This window comes from Alosa alosa, chromosome 13 (genome assembly GCF_017589495.1).
Source record: "Alosa alosa isolate M-15738 ecotype Scorff River chromosome 13, AALO_Geno_1.1, whole genome shotgun sequence".
Classification (NCBI taxonomy): domain Eukaryota; kingdom Metazoa; phylum Chordata; class Actinopteri; order Clupeiformes; family Clupeidae; genus Alosa; species Alosa alosa.
In genome coordinates, this window is record NC_063201.1 from 19,139,358 (window position 1) to 19,150,926 (window position 11,569).

The 11,569-nt window shown below is 41.2% G+C and overlaps 1 long non-coding RNA gene across 1 annotated transcript; it reads right to left on the reverse strand.

The window, feature by feature from the left end:
* Nucleotides 1–1,482: 1,482 nt before the first annotated feature.
* On the reverse strand, nt 1,483–10,833 carry LOC125306559. The gene is made up of 3 exons (XR_007195572.1): nt 10,591–10,833; nt 2,087–2,212; nt 1,483–1,618 (listed from the first exon to the last, which is right to left on the reverse strand). It is a non-coding gene; the product is annotated as an uncharacterized LOC125306559 (long non-coding RNA).
* Between the last annotated feature and the right edge of the window lie 736 nt (nt 10,834–11,569).

Here is an 11,569-nt window from a genome sequence, read left to right on the forward strand (position 1 = left end):
GAGAGAGAGTCTGTGTGTGTGAAAGTGTGTGTGTGTGTGTGTCCCTATGATTACATGAAGGAGAGAGAGAGTCTGTGTGTGTGTGTGTGTGTGTGTGTGTGTGTGTCTATGATTACGTGAAGGAGAGAGAGAGAGTCTGTGTGTGTGTGTGTGTGGTGTGTGTCCCTATGATTACGTGAAGGAGAGAGAGAGAGAGAGTCTGTGTGTGTGTGTGTGTGTGAAAAATTCTGTGGGTATGTTTGTGTGTGGGGTGAGAGAAAGTGTAAGTCAGTCACTAAGAGATAATGAAGGAGCACAGAGAGGGGAAGAGAAAGGGGGATGTTTTAGGCTTGTTACAGACTCTTAAATGTCACGTCAGTTGGGTCTGAAATCTGTCTCACCTCTGCTTTCCCCAGTGGTCCCACTGACTCTGCAGAAATTCCATGGTAAGAGTAATTAATCTCACACTTCTCTTCCACTCTGCCTTCATGCCTCTCATCTCTCTCTCTCTTTCTCTCTCTCTCTCATCCTCTGTTTAACTGCTCCCAAAACAACTTGAGACCTCTCCACTGCCGTACCCCTTCAATGGACTCACTTCTGCACTTTTCATGCTGTCAGTACAAGCTCATATTTTCCACCTAGTGCTACTCTTCATGATGAGTTAATGAGCTTTTTGCTGTGTATGACTCAGTGAAACACAAAGTGGCGATAATGGTGATTAGTAACATATAGATACACGTTTTGGACAAGGCTAATGAAGCACTTCTACATCACGATGGCAGGGATGGGGTTCTGGGTAAGGTAAATTTCGCATCATTTCGCAGGACCAAGGATTAAGTTGTGATCAGGAGGAGAAAGTTAACCAAGTGGGACTGTATGCAAAAGTAATCGACAATGCCTGGGGCGAATAACCCTCTTCAAGAGCTCAATGTGACTGAAATCTCTTCAGTGGCAGGGCCTGTAAATGAAGGTGAAGTCACACACTGAGCGTGCGGCGGCGGCAGCAGCATGCATCTCTCCGCTCACATTCAGGACCCCAGTGTTTCTCAAAACACGGGCACTCCCAGAAGTCATCCCAGGGGAGAGCCTGTCGCCCTCTTTTTCACTGCTTCTAAACGGTAAAGACAGCTCCCCATACCAGCATCTCATGAGTAGCAGACTCTGCAAAACTGTACACTCCTATCAGGCTCTCATCCAAATATGCATTTCCGTTTGCTCAAGCAACCCAAAGTGATCAGCTGTCTAACATTATACAGGAATACTTGGGAAAGGCAGAAAAGAAAAGATATTTCTTGCATTTCTTGCTCTCCACTGCTGTTCTTTCTCCACAGTTTAGAGTCAATCAGCCCCTAAAGTGACACTTCAGTTTAAGTCCCTCAGGTTAAGTCCATCTGTCTCCCTCGTCTTCAGTACTATCTCCCAAACTCTGTAGTTCTGTCTCGCAAACACTACATAAGCATTCTCCCATACTGGCAGACAAGTTACCATATGGTAAACTGGGAATGTAATATAGAATAAGATGCTCTCTGTAAAGTGGACCAACTACTTACTTTCACCTTATCAGCCTTCTGCTCCCTCCACCCCGCCTATCTCTCTGATCAACATCTGCTAAGGTTTAATGGGGCTGTGATGGACATCCCTGTTAACGACATATAAAGGGAGGTTGCAACAAAACTTTTACCAAACAGGCCTCTCCAGCTTGTCCTTGTGAAAGGATAATAATAGTTCTGACAAGAAATTCTCTGAATAGGTTTAAGACTTTTATTCATGTTTAATGCAAAGGTACTGTAGTATGCTTGGTCCCAGAGGACCAAGCATACTACAGTGTGTGTATCCTGCTTATCCAACCCTCTATCCTCATGAGACATATGTTCTAAGAACCTTGAAATGTTTTATACAAGTAGGTTCTCAAGAAATTCTCTTTTACTAGTATAGGTTTTGTTACTTCCCATGGTTATTTTTCTCCCACAGAAATCCATTAGCAAGAGTGTTCCCCCTGGTTATCAAACCCATGTTCATGGCATATTATGAGTTAAAACGACAGGAACCAGTTGAGTGTGGAGCTTTACAGGACAGGTACGTTTTAGGCCCCCTATGTATGTCTGACCTCCATTATCAGCAGTAGCTTCTAACAGGGGAAGTGCTGGGAGAAGATGTAGTGTAGCATGTACTGCCTCAAGGAACCCTGTTCCATCAAGATGAGTTGATGCCAGCCCAGTGATGAAGATGTATACTGAAAAGAAAGAGATGAAAGGCACCACCACACGTTAAAAGACCATTGGATGCGACTTCAAAGTGGGGATAAAAAACTTGCCAGGAAAATCTCTGAAAACGATCATGGTAATGAAACAGTTTCGGAAAAAAGTCTTTGGTGACACACGCAGCAGAACACAGCTTAGACTAAAAGAGACTATATTCAATATTGACAAAGTAACTATCTCAAAGGAAAAACATGCACACAAGGCCTACAGCAGGTTTTAAAACTGCCTTTGAATCTGTCATCTTTGCAGTTTAAAAAAGACGTGTATCAAAAGTGTGTTTAAAAACCCCTGTGGTGACATTTGCAGAGTTGGTTTATGGCCCCCTTTGATATTTCAAACAGTGGCAGGTTAAATCATATCATCTTTGAACATTCACAGACATGTTCATAGGATGTCAGAAATCAGACACTTTAAAGAGATAGGCACTACACTTCTCCATTAATTTTAATAATTTCAGTCTGCTCTCGGCTTGTGCATGTTCTGCAGCGGATTCAAGAACACCTGGAGAGCACTTAAACGCAGCGTTCAGATTTCATGTTGACATTAGCAGTACAGAAAAGAAAGGGAGCGAAATCTATTACTGTATGTTTTGAGACAGCCCCAAGCCAGGACATTAAGTCAACTCCCCAGTGAAGATTAGTGTGTGAGAGAGAGAGACCAAGAGAGACAGGGTGTGTGTACAGTATATGTGTATACATGCGATCTGATTGGCTGATTCTTGTGCTGGTCCTTGTAAAGTTTAAATGTTCTCAACTCTGCCACAAGTAATGAGATTAAAGTGTTGCAACAGACCCACAATTCAACGCATGACGTTGCCCATTCAAAGTGAGCAAGAAGCGTTAGTACCGAAGTCCCACCTGATAAGACACTGATGTCCAACACTTAGTTTAAGCTGTTTAATTTGCTTGATTAGACTTGATCTCATGAATAATACATTAAAAAGTATTTGATGATGCATTTCCTTTCACCTGTACTACCTTGAAATTTCTCTGTGGTAGCTAAGCAAGGAATTACAGGAGGGCAAAAAAAAAGCCAATTGACCTGTCGCTAAGCCCCGCCCCCCATTGTTACCGTGTGAAAACTCGGACAAACAATCCAGACTTGATTAGAAATACATTGTGGACAATGGCAGCTGACAGTATATGAAAGCAGGCTTTGAGGACATTTTGGTCGATAAAAGGATTTACTTTCCTCCAGAAGCTATCAAAAGGGACTTAATTATGCTATGGAGGGGTGTATTCAAAACTTTAGAATACATACAAGGTGACAAGCAGTTGTGGCGAGTAGCCGTGCAAATCCTACTGACGTTAATGCTAGCTAGCTAGCTAGTGGAAGATTGATACTAAGATATGTTAGGTTACGTTAATATTTGATGTAGTAAGAATATAGTAGTTGGTTAATGAGCATTTTCATCTTGGGATTTAACAGGGAACCTGTGCCCACGTTGTTGGCTTAGTTGCCTACATTACGTCGAGCTGTTGCAAACGCAAGAGACGTCCTGTAGGCTACTTTTGATGAAAATATACCCCGTTTTCTAGCCTCTCGGGGTACCGGCTATCAGTATTACACGTCCCCAATGCAAAACGTTTGACCATGGTTATCCGTTGGGGTTTTTTGAGTTAATGACATTAATTTGTCATTTTATGCCTGCCCCCTGTTGTTTCCTATGGAGTTGTCCGAGCTGATGTCCGAGTCCCGTTGAGGCTGGACTGTCATTGCCTCATCGGCGTTCTAATCAGCCAAACAGGTTTTCCTGCCCTGTAATGTCAGTAACCAATCCATTGTTGGAAACTGTATGATTGACATTTTGCCTTCTGTTTACTTATTCACAGGGCTGGACATATTCATATGGCAGAGGGCATTTTCCTGGCCTACCTTTTGGGCCAATCAAATTACAGGTGCTCTAAGTGATGTCATACGTTTTTTAGGCTAAAACATTTTTTGTCACTTACAGCAAACATCATCTCACCATCCGCTAGCTGCCTGTGTCCTAAGTACACGTGATCTCTGCGGACAACCCAGGCTCCAAAAACGGCCACAAAACAACTTGGGCAAACCTTGCCCATTAAAACATAACAAACTGTTCCAGCAAATCACCGACGAGATGCACAGCGCGTTTAGGAGAGTTTTAATTGCACAGGAAGGAGGGGGAGGAAGTAACTAGCTTGCTTTCTGTTTTGTTTGAACGTCAACAGAAGTGACGTTACCCAGCATCGCTTAGAGCGCCTTTAAATTACTATTAGTTATTGTTATTTTAAAACATGGGCAACAAGGACAGACAGCGGCCATTGGCTTAATTTCTATACTGGCACTACACTGGCCCAATAACAAGTTTTATCACACGCCCTACCCCTCCCACTTGGAGCCAAAATCCAGTGAGCACGTCAAAATGGAATGAAGTGCACACAGAAGTTGCGGAAGGTAAAGGCGAGATGTCAATTGTGTAGAAATGTGCTGTACCCGACATTTAGGTAGCTTATGTCAGCAACAATTTGAACTTCAGTGAGGAGATGTAAGCAAACCTATGCTATTACAGAGAGACAGTGATTAGATTAGAAGGTGAATGTGTGGCAAACACATATGGTAAGTTAATTAAGGCCTACTTGGTTTACTGACATTTAAGTAGGCTACAATATGCAACTCATTGGCAAACGTTTACACCTGGAGATGTCCTTTTAGCTCGTGTCATGTTTGCTAGCTTGTGGGCTCAGTTTGTGTAGTGCAGTGCTACCAAAATCATATAAATTAATAACATTGTAAGACATTTACCTCTTCTATGATCCAAGAATGATTTCATACGAGTTATTATGACCGCCGCTAGCGAAGCGGTCATATAGGGATTGTCAAAGGTTTTTTTTTTTTTTTTTCCCCGTCATCTACTTCCTGAATTTTTGGTCAACGATACCCAGGACACCGAACCACCGGGGCACATGAAATTTGGTGGGTATGTAGCCCCACTAGACTTTTACGGAAAAATTTCATTTGGTCCCCGGGGGCCACTCCCTCCCCGCGATGGGCCCCCCGAAACCCAAAAAATGCAGTTTTTCCTAAATAACTACCTGAACCGTGGCACTGAGGATGAAGACATTTTTATGGTATGTTGGTCTCTAGGTCCCACATCAACCTAGCCCATAATCACTCATTTGTGATTTGCACCCCCCCGGTAAAAAATGAAAATGCAATATCATTCTGCTTTAATCGCCCCTCTCTTCAGTTTCACTTAAGTTTTATGTGTATGATTAATCTGACATTCTCTGGGGGTAGGCCAAGTTTCGTAGAATTTCATCCATGGGGGGGTCTAAAAAAATGTTATGTGTACATTTAGTGACTGTACACTCATTGGCCTGTAGATGGTGGTGCACACATATACACATGCACACACACACACAGGCACGCACATACCATCAATATCGGCAATTACAACGGCCGATACATAATTACAAATTCAGTAGGATTAAAGGAAAACCAAATATTCATCATAATAATTTGGCTGCATTTCCAGTATTGGCTTCACGTAGTCGTTTGTCCACCAGATGGCGCATCGTTGCAGTGAGACGTAATTTTGTTGGAAGTTAATCTAAAGTGGGTTGGAAAGACACTATGCTTCCTACAAGGACAAGACTGTAGTTTACCACAAAGAACGTCTAATAAGGGTAGGATGATTTCTGCATGTCATGTAATTCCCATTTCTTCTTGAAGCCAAAATAAATCTGAGAATGTTTATTGGACATGCTTGGTTTTTACTGCAGGTAGGCTACGTTAATCTTAAGTTATATCAATAGCCGAGAGTAGGTAAAATAATGTTACCGTTTGCATTGGTTGAGTGATGGAGGCCAATTTGATTAGGCTATTGATGCGTTTGTAGAAAACCATAAATGCGGTTATAGGCTACCAAGAAAATTGATAACAGCACTAAATGCATCTTTCGACTGTCATCTCATTTGCTTATGACCATAACCTAGGCTACTAACAGGAACACCGGTCCAATACAGTTTTAAGCTATATGGCTATACCGTGAGACTGAGACGTTTTTTGTTTGTTCGAAGTCGTGTTTAGAGTGTGAGAGGGGAGTCGATGTGCTTTGATTCCAGCTTGGTAGTAGTAGTCTATGCGATTAAAAAACACGTGTGTGTGAAGTATCCAAACAATGATAACGCTTTCATTATGGCTGCTTTAGCCACAGACCTTGAGCTACTGTACAGTGGGTTGGGTTCCATTTAGAAGTGTCACTTTCCGTGATTCACACAGCTGCGTGAAATGTATTACTACTGATATGCAAAACTATTCACTTTTCGCCAAGAGGTGGCAGCTTAAGTCCGCTTGATACTGTATGCCATTGGTTCCCAAAGAAGATTTTATTTGGGTCGCAAGCATAGCCTAGTGACAATTTATGTTGTGTAATAGGCCTAGCATAGGGCCTACCTTATATAGCTTATAGTTTGTTAACAGTCACGGTTTTGTCATAACTCCCTCTATGCATTTTTGCATTTAGAATAGCTCTGAACCCGGGGGCGAACACGTCGCAGGTGCGTGGATATCTCAATCGCAAAATTAAACAATATTTCTATCGGGTGCCTACCATGGACTAGGCTGGGTGAACTCAGCCTGATCTGCCGGCGATTCCTTTTTGATTTCTTAAAATATTGAGCTTGGTATGGCGAAAGCCAGACTAACCATGGACCAGTTGCAAAATGCAAGGGAACATGAATCAGCATATTATTTGCACAAACAATAACGGACAGTAGCTCTTCAAGTTGACCCGTTAAAATGTGTATGAACAGTCTAGCAACGCATTTCATGAAGGCCCTTTTGGACATGTCAGTTATTTGCACCACTGGGTAAAACGGCATTTTGTTTTAGACTATTTAATGTATACATTGACAATAAAGCTGAATATCATATGAACTAGATGACTAAACTTATGCATATGTAGACAAAAAATCCATGACATGACCTCTCTTCTTGATAGCTGTTGAAAACTGCATGGAACTGACAGGAATTGTTTTGTTTAATAATAAATAAATAAATAAATACATTATGCTGCTACCTTCTGCTTTTCCCAAATACAATGTAGCCTACAGGTGTACCTTTCATCAGTCCAGTTGCAATGGATGGACTGTGATGAACTGCCCTACTTGTGATTGTTTAGATATTTTAAAGGTTTTATAACAATGCTACAAATTTTTGGCAAGTACTACAAATCTATTCACCTTTGCAGCGCAATGTAGGCTACTTTGTGTGCGGCCCGCAAACACACATTCCAATCAAGCATACACAAAAGTTTCAAGAGTGGGGGATGGAGTAGAAGATAGAGACAAATTCATTAATATGATTTATTTTCGCGGAATGGATGTACAGGTCATATTTTGTACCGCTATGCGGTACATCTAGTTTTTTAACATTTAGTTTAACTAATGACATAGAAAACATCCCGAATTCTATCCACATATCGTAAGGCACTATGCAAAAAGTTATTTCCAGTCGTAGCCGAACACAGTGAGATGCAAGTGTTCCAATCCACTTAGATATGTTATTACGCTACTCTCACGTCCTTAAAGTGGCAGGCAGTCAATTAGACTTACACACCACCAATGTAATAACATTAAAGAAAAGTGTAGTCTAATAGTTTAAATCAATATGAAATTACTAGATACTTAGTTGGCTATCAGTAATTATGCAAGTCACAGAATATGAATTATTAAAAAGATATGAACTTAATATGAATTACAACATATATGAATGTATTGAAACATATGATATTATGCCATCTCTTTAGGGGGCTGTCTTTTTTGGACAGTTCTACGAAAGGTTATAGGCTTACTGCTTTGTGAATTACCCCAGTCAAAGTATTTACACAAATAAAGTAGGCCTACTTTGATTTTCTGTAACCCTTACTATTTACCTTTATTTATCCTTTTTAAAAAGCATCAAGATAATCCGTGTAATTTGGTCTTACCTTAATACTGGGACTTTAACCTTAATTACCCTCAATTAAAAAATAATAAAAAAAAAAAAAAATCGCAACTATTTGTGCAATTTTCACTTCCTCTCGCAATTTCTTCGCAACAAACAGCTAAAAACACCGCAACTTCCATCGCAATTTTTTACAAAAGTTGTCGCGAAATCAGGCATTTTAGATCGCAACAATCTCAAAAAATCCTCGCGAAATCCTGGAGGGACTGAAATGTGCTGCTAACTATCAAAATACTGATGCTATGTTTGAAGTTGCGCTGCTTGCTGTTAAAGGGAATGACAGATGTCATTTTAAAGGATGTTACGCCTAAAACACATTGATTAAGAAACATAAGACCAACCTTTTTGTGCCAGGCGCCGATGTTTGATAACAAAACCACCCCCAACGTGGACTTGACAAACCCCGAAATTTGTTTAAGCTATTTGCCAGTGACCATGCATTTTAGATCACCAAAATATAGCCCTTTATGTCAATATGACCTCCCTATTTGGAGTTATATATGCTTCTCCATTCATTTGAATAGGGGCCTGAGGTAGTCTGAAATAACTGCCTGGAAGCATTACCAAGATGGAGGCCGAGTGGTATGACTTGTTCGAAAGGACTTGGTAAAAGCTTCACTTTATTTTTTATTAATACATTTTTATCTTAACAAATAGTTATAATAATAATAATAATAATAATAATAATAATAATAAAATCAAATAGTTGTTGGTTACAGAAGTTGTATAACACTTTGAATTTTTGTGTGGTGTTAAGGTTACAAAAAACCCCTCTTTGACACATTAGGGCATGTTCATACTAGGCGTCTTTTTCGCAGTTGCCAGCGTCCGATTTAAATTATAATCCTATGAGTAGACCGTGTTTTCAAAAAAGTCCTCGGACTCTTTCAAAACGCGAATTGCTTTTTCTGCAGCTCAGAGCTGTTTTTAAAGTTGAGAAATGCCCTGTCACAGTGTTTTTTGACAGCTGACCAATCACAAACAGATAACTGGAAAAAACAAAAACAATGGCAGATTTTTTTTCTGTCATTTTCAGGCTGTAATTTAAAGTGGTACGAATAAAGATATCAGCCTCCAGCCTCGGCCCCTGCCAGTGCCACCCTCCTGATGAAATATTAATCCGAGCTTCGCGCCTAATGATAATGCACGGAGATGCATGAGCAAGGAGTTGAGATAGAGAAAGAGAGAGAGAGACGTGTCCATCTGAGGCAGCAGAGGACAGTAAAGGGGGGAAAAAAGTGCAGCTCACAAAGCTTCTACTCTGACGGGTGTTTTATTAGGATAACCTCCCTGTTCGAACAAATGAGTTGCAGATCTGTACGTCACGCATGAAGGCAGTGGTGAGTTAGGGTGGGATGGGGGTGGATAATTAAATTACTGTGTCCCTGAAGGGACTGTAAGATGTTCTGGCCTGCAGACCTCATGGATCTCCCAGCAGCCAGTTACATTTGAGGTTAATGTAGCTGTGCCCTGGAGGCAAGGCACGGTCCACTCTCCCTCACACGGGCAGGGGAGAACAGCAGGGAGCGTTTACCCTATACAGTAGCTGCATCTTTCTCTTTTCTTGCTCTTTCTATTTCTTTGACTGCATACACACTAAGTCGGGTAAATCTGAAAATGGAGATGTGCAAAAACACTCTCCATCCACACTCGGTGCACTCCAGCCAGTATAGTTTTCTACATCCACACCTTCTGCATCCCCAACCTGTATACCCTAACCTCAAGCTCTTTTTTCCTACAAACATAGATGTCCATTTCAAACATCCGTTTTGTCCGTATCCATAAGCTTTCAGAAAACATGCAGAAGACAGACAAAATGAAAGAGTATGGATGGATGGCTCCATTTATACCTATGTGTACTTAGATATATAGGGGGGAATTCTTCCATGTGCGTAAGGGTGTGTAAGTCAAAAACAGCGCGTAACTACGCGCATTTCCCTCTGCGCGAATTCTCCCCTTGGCGTAAATCTGTCATTAATGTGTGATAGAGGGAGTTACGCCTTTTAGAAGGAGCAACCCCAAAATATGGGCGTTTCTTATATATACAACTCTTGCGCACATTCTGCCATGGCTTAAGCACCTTTCCAGCTACGTGCTCCGGAGGGCTGTATTAAGGTTGAGCGCCACTAAAAGGTGAAACAGCATATTGCTTTGACGTCGGCAGTAGGCCTAGTTCTAAATACATGTAGGCTACACAGAACGTTACAAACTAACATTACAGTATCAAATTTGGTGCTTAATATACTGCTTAATATACAGCTTCATGTTTTCCATTACAGTGTCACACATATTTCCCGACATTACCTTATCCATGAGACTACATTGTTAAATAGTGAAAACCCCGTTATAATCACCCACTTTGGATATTGGAGCTTACCGACTGTGCATCTTCAGTTTTAACTTGCCGTGAAGTCATAATCCCAGAGCCTCCCTCGTTCATCTGTCCATTTCTTCCCAATTTGACCGAAGTCATCCATACATTGCACAGACGTCTGGACTATTGTTGAGCAGCGTTTATATTCGCCTGTCTCTTGATTCGTGTGTAATAGAGACTGGTATTGTTATCCGAGTCTCTCTCAATTCCCTCCATAGTGTATAAATTAGCTTTTAGAAGTGTTTGTTGTTGTGGCAACAATGCATCATTGTTTCTGGAACTTTCCCCTTTCCCTGTCCACACAGACCTGGTGTTTTCAAATGAAGACACCTCAGAGGGCATTTTTTAAATCATAATCATTTTCAGTGACAATGTGTATGTGGATATTATGGATAAAGTTTAATACAAATTAATACACACTGACTGATATACCTTATTTCTGTTAAAGCAAAAACATGAACTGTCAGGGTTCATTTTAAGTCAGCAAATAATTTCTAGAATGCGCTTTTGACTTTGAGTAAACCCCCAAAACAAGATTTTTAAGCAATAGAAAAAAACATTCTTTGTATGATAACTTTGTATTTTCCTGTAACTCCATGGTAAGACAGTAATTTGGCTAGCAAACACAGCCAAGGGAATAGCCTCATCATTAGCCCAAGAAGCAGAGCGAAGCAGATGGGAAACAAGGAGGACAGAGCTACTGCATTGCCTCTCCATGTCAGCCTCCATAACCGCCTGTTCAAGTGTCTAGCTCTGTGTGTGTGTGTGTGACAGAGAGAGAGAGAGAGTGTGTGTGTTGCCACCAGTGAGCCCTGCTGTTTGCTTAATTTCCTCAATTTTCCCCTTCTATTGTTGGCCATAATGTCAAACCTTGTCCTCAGTTGAAGTGTGTGCAGATGTGTGTATATGTGGGTGGGTGAGGAGATCTGTGACAGAGGGAGAGCATGTGTTTGGAGGGGGTGCGTGTGTGGGCATGTGTGCT